This window comes from Crassostrea angulata, chromosome 10 (assembly GCF_025612915.1).
Source record: "Crassostrea angulata isolate pt1a10 chromosome 10, ASM2561291v2, whole genome shotgun sequence".
Taxonomy (NCBI): Eukaryota; Metazoa; Mollusca; class Bivalvia; order Ostreida; family Ostreidae; genus Magallana; species Magallana angulata.
The window spans coordinates 51,882,872-51,896,790 of NC_069120.1; the positions used below are offsets into that span (position 1 = coordinate 51,882,872).

The 13,919-nt window shown below is 33.0% G+C and overlaps 3 pseudogenes; 1 reads left to right on the plus strand and 2 right to left on the minus strand.

The window, feature by feature from the left end:
• Positions 1 to 226: 226 nt before the first annotated feature.
• Positions 227 to 3,556, minus strand: LOC128166041 (heat shock 70 kDa protein 12A-like; annotated as a pseudogene).
• Positions 3,557 to 3,924: 368 nt separating this feature from the next.
• LOC128166042 (heat shock 70 kDa protein 12A-like) lies at positions 3,925 to 10,159 on the minus strand (annotated as a pseudogene).
• A 279-nt stretch (positions 10,160 to 10,438) lies between these two features.
• Positions 10,439 to 12,729, plus strand: LOC128165261 (heat shock 70 kDa protein 12A-like; annotated as a pseudogene).
• Positions 12,730 to 13,919: the final 1,190 nt, after the last annotated feature.

Below are 13,919 nucleotides of genomic sequence, written 5' to 3' on the forward strand. Positions count from 1 at the left end.
AATTTTAAAAGTAAAGTCCAAAATAATGTTATAATTGAACAGTGAATTTTGCACGGTGATATTTACATCAACGGATAAACCTGTTACAAACGTGAACCAGAGAGATTAAAATTCATTTACACCAGGACAATTGAATGATGTCATAAAGTTTTAAAAACAATATTACATTAATTTATTGATAATCTCTCACTAAGGAATACGTATCTTAAGAAAAATCAAGATGCCATCACAGGAATTCAAAAAATGCATCCACGCTTTCACCAGTATGAGTAGAAGCTGTGACTTTTATTTCTGTTCCGGCAATCTCCATTCTTGTTTTGAAAAAAACTCTTCCCGGCCATTTTCTTTCGTCGTTTTTACATTCTATTTTTCCGAGTAGTTCACATCTGCATTCATCAACATACATAGGTGTTTCCTTTTTTGAAATGAATATGTCTACATAGATAGGTTCATCGCGCAAATGCTTGTTATATTCATCGACAAAAAAATAGGTTGTAGTCTTTTCTACTGCTTCACCCAGAGATACTCGCTGACCAATGGTATAAAACTTCGAAAAGACTCCCATGCATATGAGTGTTTCTTCTATAATTATTAACCTTTCCTTTGGATTTACAGAAATATCAAAGGGAACGCCATTTCTGCGTCCGTATGTATATCGACATGTTCGAGAAAAATGATTTCAGGATTGTGTCCATAAAGAACTGCTCCCTTGGCAACTGGCAAACCAGCTTGCATTGGAATGATAAACTTTTTGCCAGGGAAAGCGTTTTAACGGCAGAGTTAATAATTATACACTACAGCCAACGCGGATCCCGTATTTTCCCGCGACACCGTGATGGTGTTTTAATCCTTTCCGCTATACACCGTTGCGGTATTGTCATCGCGGTGATCGCGGGGCCACGATTTTACCGCGATGGTGTAAGACACCGTAACAAGCGTGTTATCTGTATCAGGGATTAAACCAAGAAGTCGATTACAAGCGCTGTTTTATTTATTGTTAGAATTTAGATATAAATATCATTAGAAGAAAAATTCATTATTTTCTTTGAACTGTTTTAAACAAAAACTTCTAGAAAACTATTGCTGCATGTATTTTGTTAATGTTGTTCAAGAGTCCCAAACAAAGCAATGTATTACGCAAATCATGCATATACATGTACTTGAAAATTATTAATATTTTATTTTAAAGTATTATTTTTTGCATATTATGAGTTGAAAATATGCCGCAGATTTAAGGAAGACAAATATTGTGCGATGTACTATTATAACGTCGCTACCGTAGGCATCAACTCAACTCTCTCTCTCTCTCTCTCTCTCTCTCTCGTTTTAAATAAATCATTTAGGACGATCGGTGTTTATTATAGTCTAGGCAACGGTATGGTCAATCATGGAACAATTATCACCTTGCACTACAAGTGTCACCTGAAGCAAATCCCGTAAAACGGGTCCCGCGTCTAATGAATGACAAAGTAGGTGTTAAAATTAGGTAACGCTTGCATATATCGGCCACTTCGGATTATCGAGAGTAAAAGAACAACAGATTATGAATAACGGGACGGCAGTTTGACTTCGATGGATCAAGGGTTTTAAGAGATCAAGAGATAGATTTACTTTGTAATATTGGGGTGGAGGATATGGAGTGGAGACTCACTTAGAGCGAAATAATTCATAATTCAGACAGGTACATTGACAATCAGTCATCCCTGTGTTTACGGGTGTGTAACTATGACTTAACACCTCCTGACCAAGGCAGCACCCGTGCTCTGACCACGTGCCGTGAAGATTTTTCTTGAATGCTGAGACTCTCCCCCCCCTCTCTCTCTCTCTCATTTCAAATAACTAATATTTTATGTGAACTGCTAAAGTAGAGCATATAGCCGTAACGGCGCATAATTGAAATGCACATAATAGCACATGTTTCCGTAACGGGCGTTTTCAGAAATATCATACCAGGGACGTATATATAAAAGTCCCTGATCATACGCGCCTTCTATTTTTACTGCATGAAGATAAAATAATGCCTGATTCAGAAGGGTATATAGAAAATCACAAGAACGACACAATTAATAGAAAAGTTATCCTTGTGTTTACGGGTGTGTATAACTATTACATAACACTTCCTGTCTGTGACAGCACCCGTGCTCTGACCACGTGCCGTGAGAAATCTTATCGAATGTTGAGACAACTCTCTCTCTCTCTCTCTCCGAAAAATCCACCAACCATCACAACCCCAAACAAATCACGGCAAATGTCTGCATTGAAAATATCTTCAATGTGAGAAATTATATCATTCATCGAACTCTCGAAAAAAGATGCAAATAGGGAATTGTCGATATTTAGCTTGTCTCCACTGAATGATAATGCTTTATTTCGTTCTAATGTTTTGAATTTTTCTTCAAATTCTTCGCCGCTTTTTTCTGACAAAATATCCACTAAAGCTGGAGGAATCTTCAGGACAACTCTTTTCATCGAATCTTTGTTGAACGTCCTCTTCTTTAGCTCAATTCCTCGCAAAAATTCCAGGAATTCTGACCTGCCTTCATTTTTAAAGTGTTTCATATTTTCTGATCCAATAACCTGATCTAATAATTTTAGAAAACTTTCATCTACTTTAGTTCCACCCCATCTTTAGCCGCAAACCTTGTAAATAGTGTTCATTTAAGCATCGTTGGTTCTTTCTTGTACAGATATATCAACTGTTCCGCCTGTAAAACAACATGCAAAATATGATCAAAGAGGGATATAACTTTTAAATGCAATTAAATGCTATTCAATTGAAATTAAAATAAGATTAAAAATATGGAATTATTATTTTTTAATGCCGTTTCATGGGAATGATAATTTAATATGAACTTTAATATGAACTTGATTGATTCGTATCGTATTCGTCTTTTCAAGCTTTCTATATAATCGTAGAACTCATGAATATGTTCACTTAGGGATGCCAATTATCGAATAGCAAAGACAAATTTTAACAAGAATAAATACATTTAATAATTATTTAATTAAAAAAAGAATAGATGAAAACACACAATGGATATCAAGAAAAATAAAACAAAGGACATTACTGATTTGATAAAAAAAAAAAAACCACACAGTCTAGTTTACTTAGCAAATGACGAAACTCATTTGAGTAAATTTAACTTTCTATACTTTTGATGTTAGAGATTTTTAAAGAAACGATAGTGAGATTATATGAACTATTAAATTATGCAATGAATTGTAAATGCGGACCACTGTTGTTAAAATGTGTCTTGTCTAAAAATTTTAGCTTTAAAACTTGCTCAGACATCTTGCTCTAAACTCTCCTCCTCTAAAGGATTTACCTGAATTTTAGAAGAAAAAAAATTATGTAAAAACCAGAGTTATCACAAATATAAATCCGGATCTTTTTTTCAAAAGTCTTCTAATTTGCAGATGTATTTTTTTATTTATTGACGAATTGCAAAAACAAATGTCAAATAAATGAAACAGCGCTATGAATCATTCACAGTGCTAACGTTCATCAAAGTTTTTGATTTTTCTAATGCGTGTATATGAACAAAAGTGAACCCATAATTTCTTCAAGATTTGACAGTGTACGTGTACGTTTATTTCCCCTCAAATTACAATGTATAACTTGTTTGTCTATAATCAGTCACATCAATGAGGCGATACCTTTATATCGTTTTTAATAACATACATACAATCTCAGACTCAAATACCTTGAGTACTAATAAGAAGTTATAAACAGGTACGTAGTAATTAACAAATAACTGATATTTTTTTCATGCCTTTGAAGAGAGGCAAACAAGCTTCAAATTCATTACAGAGTATGTGAATAATACATAATCTAATTCTAAGCTTTTAGAAAACAGTACTTTTGAATAATATGTCTTTGCTTAAAAGTAATATTAAAATAATCAAATCTGCAGACGGGCTTCATTAATCATATAATAATGTTTTATTAAAGTGAGGAATCAAAAAAAAGTTAAACTTTGCTTTTTCTCCACTGCTGATGATTGCGGTAACTTGAATTTCAGTTCCAGATATTTCCAATTCTATCGTACACGAAAACGTTTTAGGCCAACGTTTTGATTTGTGTTTGCAAATCACAATAATTTCGCCCAATGTGCGACACCCGACATCATAAATAAAGACAGGATTTTTTCTATTTGAAACATATACTTAATTGTCAATGGTTGTTCCCGCTGATCAGCTCTACTTTTGTCACGGAAGTCATAATCAGAGGGTAAAGGTCGTTTCTGACCAAGAAAGACTTTTTCTCTCTTTTCAAAAAACTTCTGAAAAATGTTTTTGCAAAAAAGCTCGTTGTTTATCAAATTTAAATTGCTAAATGGGTGTTTGTCTTTATTGAATGGTAAACAAATATCATCTCCATATGTATAGCGACACACACGTGAGCAAATAACATCTGGATCATGACGAAAAAGAACGGCGCCTTTGGCAACAGCAAGACCAGCTTTAATAGGTACGATAATTCGTTTTCCAGGAAAAGAGTCTTTAATGCTGGCTATTACTAGACGATTGTCTGCATAACCACCAACAACCACTATCCCAAGCAAATCTTTACAAACTGGGTCTTCCAATACACTTCGTAGATGAGATATTATATCTTGTATTGAACTTCTAAAAAATGATCTAAACAAACTTGCATCAAAGCTTATTTTATCCTGCAAGCTTGATATTGAGTCTGCAAAGGGAGAATTGACGATGATCTCTGATATGCCGCATCCGGTGTGTTCTTCTAAGATTTCAAACAAAGCAGTAGGCATCCTAAGAGGAATCTTATTTTGAGACTTGTAATCAATTTGCTTTTTCTTGATCACTAGGATTCGCATCAGCTCCAGGTATTCAGACCTACTCTCAGCCTTGAACTCAGTAAACACATCTGCTCCAACAATTTGATAAGAAATTGGGTAAATTCCTCATCGACTCTGGTGCCACCCCACGGACCCCCGCAAACATCATAAATGGACTTCATTTTTCCTGTATCAGTAGTTTCTTGAACGCTGACGTCGACTGTTCCTCCTGAAAAGAAACTCTGCAGTAAACGTTTTCAACTCCGACAGGTAACAAATTTAATGAATTTCGCTTATTGCGGAGGCTCAAAATATATATTACGTAGTTCACCGGTGAGCTAAAGAACTTGACAAACATTAATATTTTTATACGCTTTATTCGAGGTATGAAAATACACGATGGTATAAGCTTTGCAACAAACAATCGAAAGCTGCTTCAAAGACGAAAATGAAAATGTATGATTATTTGTATAATTCTTCGTGTAGTGCACATCAAAAAAATTCCGGCACTTGGTGTTATTCTACAAGCATAATTCCGGCCAACACCTAATTCTTGTGTTTTTGACAAAGACACTGCAAACTGTAGATATACATGTATGTTCATAATTTAAAAAATACTGGTGGTATTATTACAACTTTTTTATATCAACACCAGTAAAATACATGGGACAGTAGCCATACTAATGGTTGATTCCGACTCGGTAGTTGATTGGTATTTTAAAGAAGTTGTTAAATATAACATGGCAATATTCTCATTAGGATTCAATTTTAAGCTTTCCTCGGGAAACAATTATTTGGTTGTAGAATACGTATGTTACTAAATCTGATACTAAAATGTTGATTTGTCAGGTCCTTTGTAATCTATAATTGTTAGATATTTATATTGACTTTTAAGGTCGTTCTGGTATCTTGTAATTTATAGGTGCACAACTTTTATGTGCTAAATTTTATCATCCAAATAACAGGTCATCCTCTAATATGTCAATATAAGATTATAGCAAATAGAATTATGCACAGACAACTACGCTTCAAGTACCTCTGTCTGATGCTAGCATATTTTAAAACAGATTCCGAATCATAATAAATAACTCACATCTGACTAGTCAATATGTTTGTCAACATATTTTAGCTTGGGTTTTTTTCTCGTATGAAGTCACACGACATACAATTCACGGGTTTGACAAGTCGTGTCAAAAGGCTTTTTGTACAACCACAGACGTTATATCGACATTTAATTTTCAAATAATTTGACCTTATTTTTCTCGTTAAAATAAAATCGATTTTAAGTTGAAGCAAAAGACATTTGAATAACAGAAGACTTTGCATATTTCTTTATCTATACATTAAGCAAATTTTAAAATTCTTTTCAGGTTTTTTGGGGGTATTGATAGAAACTATGACTAGAAAGCAGAAAACACTTCTTCCATAAACTGACAAATAGCAAATTTTATCATGAAGTTTTTTTTAATAACTGTTGGGGTATACCTTTTTATTTAAAAATGGAACATTCTAGGTTTTCAGAACCAAATTCTTTTCTCATTAACATCTCGACAATGAATGATGTTAAAAGCCATTATTTTTCTTTTAAGTGAATAATTTTGACTAATCTAACAAAGCATTTTTGGTAAATCGACTTTTTAGAATCATATGCCGAGAAACCTTAGAACAAACAGCCATATGGAAAAATAGCAGGCGTATGTAGAAGAATGCGAATTCCGTGTGAATTTGTAAGTGTATATTTCTCCTGCAAAAGCCTATCTGAAACACCAATAAGAACTGCATTTCACTGTTTATATATTCATCTGAATTTCTCCTTAATTATCAATATGAAGTGAATAATGGTACATGTATTTGAATTATCGCCAATGTCTATCACTGCGTTAAAAAGAAAGAACGACCATTTTTCAATTCATCTAAATGTCACCATAGTTACTAAAGCTGTTGAAAATTCGGATGTCAGATAATCCAAATGTTTGAGGTTCCACGCATCTCAAGTTTTGATCAAGTAATGATTTTTATGTCCATAAGTGATTCTCAACGGTAATAGTATGAGAAACAAACAAACTGAAATGCACACATAAATTATAATATATACGTGTTTTCAATCAAATATTTGTATTAAAAGAGCTTACCAATCCATCTACAAGATGTTTTGAATAAGTTATAATAATACGTATATAAATAAACAGATGAATTGATTTCAATTACATTAATCGTGATTTGGGTATTTTATGAATAATTAAACTCAAACAGGATTACTAAGAAACAGTGACGATAAAACCCATATACATTAGGAAATGCTCAGTCCGTGTAAACATTTATTAAGAGGTGAAGTGTTAGGAAATGAAAGCTTACATATTTGCAAAAAACTCATTGAATTTGAATGTAGTGGGTACATTACCAATATTTTAATTGAAATATCTCAACCCACGATCAATTTGGAACTTTGGTGTTATTAAATGCACAAAATAAATCGCTGTATACTATTTAAGAAAGAGTGCCCGGGAACACAGCACCAGGAAGGCGCCGTACACTCTTCTGTGTTAGCTGAACGCTTGTTTGTTATGTACGTAAATTAGGACAAATTACTATTTCGGTGGAAGATTTTTGTAAATTGGATAATGTGACAATACATTAAGATATTACTTCTTTTGTTCATATACTTAATAGGCCACGCACTTTTAATTTTACAATAAAAGAGCACCCAATCACAACTATATTGACCAGCCTACGTACCCGATAAAAGTTAAAAAAAAATAAATATCCAAAATTATATTGCGACGGAATACATTTATGACAGCTTGTCAGCAGTAACCGCATTCTTTGTGTGCCCATAATGCATTTTTGACCGCCCGAAAGCAAATCAGATATATACTAACTGTAATATATGATAGCAATTGTTCCTTTTTAGCTGATTTTTTTCTTTCTTCTTTTTCTTTATAAGCTGATTCAAGATATTAAGATTCACAACTAGCATGGTGTTTTCTAAGTGATAAGTATTGATTTGAAATTTTAGTAACATTAACATGTTTTAACCATAAAATTGTCTTATAAGTAAGATACTGCGATTATTTAATGGTAATGACATACGTTTAATTTTAATAAATATACCTATAGAATATTTAGCAACATCATCTTGTGTTTTTCTTTTAAAATGACACCGACTATAACATACATGTTGATGTTCATCAAAACTTAAGAAAAAGATTACCTTTACTATAAAACTAACATTTTTCAACTGTGACCATACCTTAGTTATGAATGATCATCAATCCACTATGAAACATGTGAAACAATTGCCATTGTTTTGACAAAAATTAGAAGATTTCGGAACGAATACTTTTAGTGGCATTATATGTTTAAAGGTATAACGATATTTAATGGCAATCACCAGGATTTGACATTTTAGCACAAATCTGTTTCCTAATACTATTCTCACACCGCAAAATGGATAACTCAAGTACATTGATACATTGTAAACTGATTTCAGTAAACTTATTTTTAGTTTAGTTGTTTAGAGGGTCTGCTATTTGATGAAAAATGGAAATTCTACAATCTAATCAGATACTCCTATATTTAGATAAGATGAAAATAAATTATTTAAAAAAGTTTATTAGCAAGCATTTTCCTACTTCTGTAGGTAAAGACAACTTAATGCTTATTCATGTCTGTCTTAAAAAAATCTCTCTAAAAATGGAATAAAGCCTATATTGAAATTTAGATTGATATTCACAAAAACACTACTTTAATAGTACTATTATGTTAATAATATATTATACAATGCTTCCGAATTTAAAGAAATAAAATTGTTTGCGTATGAATAAGTCTTTAACAAAAGACCCGAGATGTTATTATCTTTCTTGATAATCATCAAGACATGTTATATATAAACGTAAAGTCAATGACTCACCCCCTAGGTCGATTACCATGAATTTCTTCCCTCGTTCAAACGTTTTGAGCACTAGCTCCTGGTGTTCGCCCCCACTCCCAAATCTATCAATCGGAAGTAGGCGGCAGTACAGGGCGGCAGCTTCCGGTTCATATGCTAGCATTAGCTGATCGTCGTGAATTCCGGCCTAGATAACGCAAGATATTGTAAATTTTTGTCGATCTGCTTATTTTGAATATTATTATTTACTTGTTTTTAAAACCTCATTTTACTTTTATTTTTTCTATCGTAATTTTTTTATTACTTTTATTGAAAATGATATTTTACTCCAAATAATCATTAACTTAAACTAATACTGTTGAATGCCTTTGACGAAATACATGTTTAATCATATCACTGGAATCAATGCTCACTTATTAAATGCTTAGGACTGTTAAATTTGATTTGAATCTTATTATTCACTGCGTCTTTTTTATTATACTGTTTAAATCATGTTTGATACAATTTTTTAGATCGATTGACCGAATAGACTATCAAACACCATATATTTTTCGGTGGATATGTTGCTTTATTTTTAACGGCAAAATTAAGGGAAAATAAATTATTTGACTTAACGAAGATATGTACCTCTCTTGCTGCTTCTCGGGTAAACTGTTTAGCAGAGTCTGTCCAAATAGCGGGAACTGTCAATACCCAAAAAATACCGTCAGCTGTCACTGCTTCTAGAATGTTCTTGTCGTTTAATTGGCGCAATAAATGTTCTTTAAGATATCGAATGGCGTGTGCTATGATGGTCATAAAGGACATCTTTTTACCATCTATGTCTTTTATCTCCATATCTCGCTCTAGTTTAGAAAATAGATGATCACTTCCTGTTTGATCTTTAGATATGTCCTGATAACAAACAGAGGGAATTAGACAATTTAACAAGAAAAAATAGCATAAACTTTAAACCCAAGCCTTATTGATATTATTAGGAGGATCTTTTAAAGTAATTTCAATACCAGTGCATTCATGAGTTTCATCTTGAAGCGACTGAAGTAGTACCACTCTTGGTGTTCTTCTGCTTCAGACAGCTCTGCGTATTTATCTTCCGCGTCTAAACCAAAGCTGTGAAACGTCTGGTCAGGTTTTAACAAAACAGTTGTCGGTGCTTTGTATGATATTCCACCAGACTGTACAGATGACCAGTGGTTGGTGGGAATCTTCAAAGGATTCGTCTGGAAATCATCGCGAAACGAAAAGGCGTACCCAGAGTAGGTCGACCCAAAGTCAATGGCGGCAACAACTATTTTCTCCCTCTTCTGCTCGCCACCTTCTTTATGGGAAACATAGATTAATCGTAGATAAATGGTAAATGAATTAAATTTCCATTCAATTATTTCATTTACACCAAAAAAATGAATTGTAACATGTCGGAAATAAAAAGTTTATTTACCCTTTTTGGATTTGTTTTTTCTTGCGCCATTCTCCCCCACCGATTCTAAACACTGTCTCTAGTGCTGTGGTGCTTCTATATGACAACGATCTTTTATGCTGCACAAATGGTTAAAAAACCCAACTTGCTAGATTTAAAAGAATTTTAACGCAATACCAACTTAAATGAGATTCTCACCTTGGAAAATTGTCAAAGTATATATTGAAAATCAAATTTATTCATCGTGCTTTCTTTGAAGTCATGAATCATGTATAAAACCTAGCGTTTTCTTTGAAACTTCCTTATTGAATAAAAACAAGGTTGATCAAAATGGCTGGCGGTACTACCTTCTTGGACGGCAAGCTTCTTGTCGCTGCCATAGACTTTGGGACAGCATATAGTGGTTATGCCTTTTCTTTTCGAAGTGATTATCGACTTGATCCGTTAAAGATAGAAGTAAACCACTGGACCGGAAATGGATCCAAAACGATGTCACCAAAGGCTCCTTCATCTGTTCTCTTGAATCCTGACAAAACCTTCAAATCGTTTGGATATACGGCAGAAGAAAAATATTCAAGTTTGGTCTAAAATGGACAGCACCAAGACTGGTACTTCTTTACAAAGATTAAAATAAGACTGCTTTATAAGGAGGTATATATTATAGATAAGAATATGTTTTGGAAAAACATTCGTAGGTACGTTGTATTAATTTACTGCAGGGTAGTGTTTAATCGTTTTATCTATTTATAACAGAAAATTTCTCGAACAGACACTATAGAAGATGAATGCGGTAAACCGATGTTGGGGCTTACCATTCTCAGTATGATAATCCGTTATCTTAAGGATAATTTATTTAAAAGATTGGAACAAAGAGGAATGCCTCTGAGAGCTCAAATCATCCTATGGGTGCTTACAGTTCCAGCTATCTGGACAGATGCTGCCAAACAGTTTACTAAAGAGGCAACAGAAGAGGTGTATATAGCTGTAGTAATAAAATATGCTTATAATTTTGATTTACTCAACCTTGGTAATTGCAATAAAAAAAACTGTATCATATTGTAGGCGGGAATAAAATCAGATGATATCATGCTGGTATATGAACCGGAGGCTGCAGCACTGTAGTGCCGATTTCAAAAAATGCAAAATATTTGCAATGCAAAAGACGACAGCAATCTATCTAAGAAGAAAAAGATGTTGGTGTTTGATATGGGAGGTAGGGGACCTATTACTTTAACATTTTAGTGTCAGCATTTATCTAATTGTGATAACAATGTTCAATTCTACAAATGTTTGCAAATTAGGTCAATACAAATATGCTAACTTTGCTTCTTTTGAGTCAAATATTAGATATAATGGTTTTTTTTTCTTATTACAAAAAACTTAAATTATTGATATTTAATAGAAAATAAAAGTTGCTCATATTTATGGACTGTGGTTTACAATGCATAACGTTTGCGACTTTTACATATTTAAACATAAAATTAATATCATTGAATACCTTTGCAATCTGTTTATACCAGCTGATTTCAGTTGGTTATCTACTGTTATGTTAAGGGGGAACAACAGACATCAGCATTATCGAGATCATAAGTGAGAAAGAAATTCACGTCGTAGAAAGAGCTTGTGGAGGAGCGTTTGGTGGAGTCTTCATTAACGAAGAATTCATTCAGTGGCTGGAGGACGTGTTTGGAAAAGATATGATAAAGGAATTCAAAAAGAAGCATCGATCTGATTTTATGCTACTCATTGAAAACTTTGAAACCAAAAAACGTTTAATTAAACCTGATGATGATACTCCCATATGCTTCCAGATCCCGCTATCCCTTAAAGCTAGCTCAGAAAAGTTTTGGGGATACTCTTTGGAGGAACATTTTGACAAAATGAGTATATCTAGTGTACAGGTTAAGAAACGTGGAAAACTGTTCATCAAGTCTTCATTTATACTAAATAATTTCTTTCTCCCTATTGTCAAAGATGTTTTTGAAGAACTACGGAAAGCTCTTTCAAAACATGGAGATATCGACTGTGTGTTGGCTGTAGGAGGTTTAGTTCAGTCTCCTGCTGTTGGCTCTGAGATCCGGAAATACGTCAAAGACATACCTGTGTATGTTTCGTTCGATTCGTCCTTAGCAGTAGTCAGTGGGGCGGTTTTGTATGGACATGAGAATAATATCATTAAGGCTAGAGTCTGTCTTTATTCTTATGGTATTCAAACGATGAGACAATTTATTAAAGGAGATGATGAAAATAAAAAGGTTGTTCAAGAAGGAGAAACGTGGTGTAAACACAATTTTAGAGCCCTTTACAAAGTTGGAGATCTTGTAAAACTAGGAGACGTGTCTTCATACGACTTAGTGGAGTCGTTTGAAGATGAAAACAGAAATCATAAGCGATTTAAACCAATACGGTGCGTTCTCTTTACATCGCAGGAGAAAAATGTAAGATACATCACCGACGAAGGATGCAAGAAACACGGTACAATTGACATTGACGTCCCAGAAGGTGGATTAACGGTTCATTATGAATGTACTGTTGAACTTGAGTTTGCTGGAACCGAAATTATTGCTCGTTTAAAAGACGAAAAAGGTACTAAAACTATCAGACTAGAATTCATTAACTAAAAATGAAGCGTTTATGTTTATTTGTATTTGTATTTTCTCAAAAAATTATGTTTATCATACCTCAGTTTAAGTATAATGATAGGAATTTTAGATTTATTGTTTTAGAATTGAGTAATGCAAAAACAGCATGACAAAAAAGGGCAAAATTTATTTACATTTATTGTATATCAACTCTTTTTTCACAAAAGCCCAAACGGAATTAGAATACTTGCCAAAATTTAGGCAACGAGTTGTACGAACAAGTCTTTTACCCTAGTCACAATGTTATATCTTAAAATTGTACACATCTTTAATCTAAAGGTAACAAAAAGAAATAACATGTTGGCTGTATAGAATTGTGCTAATCTTGTTTCAACAACAAGAAATATTTCGGTTGTCACCTGATCAACTGTATACGAAAAAAGCAACGTGCTTACAAAACATAAAACCAAATTGCGTTGAATTAAATTTCGCAAGTAGCATAATTTGTATCTTAATTGGTGCAGATTTAGTTCAATCTACAGCAGAGAACGCCCTCCTTTGTGCCACGTTATGCGGAATGTTAATGTCGTAAATATCTTACTGTCAATAGTAACTGAGTGCAAAATCTTTTTAATTTCACCGAAAGAAAAATGTTGCTTCCATTTAAACATAAGGTTAAAACTTGGTTTCTTATGGAAACTAGGTTACAGGCGTATAAAAACAACACCAAGAAAATTAGAAATTTGCAAACCGTAGAATCGATAATTTGATATTACTGGAATTTTGAAACGGCAATGAATAATGAGAAAATTTAAACCATATGTAAATGAGTGAACGACGCATCATTACTCGAGTTAAAATACTTGATATTCAGTTTACCTGATTAGGTTTTACATATTATTTTGTTAAAATCATTTGAATGTTAAGATAATTACATCATTATTATAGTTTTAATGGTAATTTTATTAACAATACCCTAATTTTAATAGATATCATTCAGAAAATATCATTTGACGATTAATTAAAAATCAACGCATTTGAAATATTTTTCAATGTTTGTGGATGTTATCAATGACCTTGAGTCAAATCGTTTCTTGTTGAACTTAAAACTTGCATTCGGCATAAAATGAACACAATCTAAAAGAAACGTTAAGCTCATGATTTTCGTAAATGAACAAAGTTGACATATAACTGAAACTGAAAATTAAAATAAACCTAGAAAATAATAG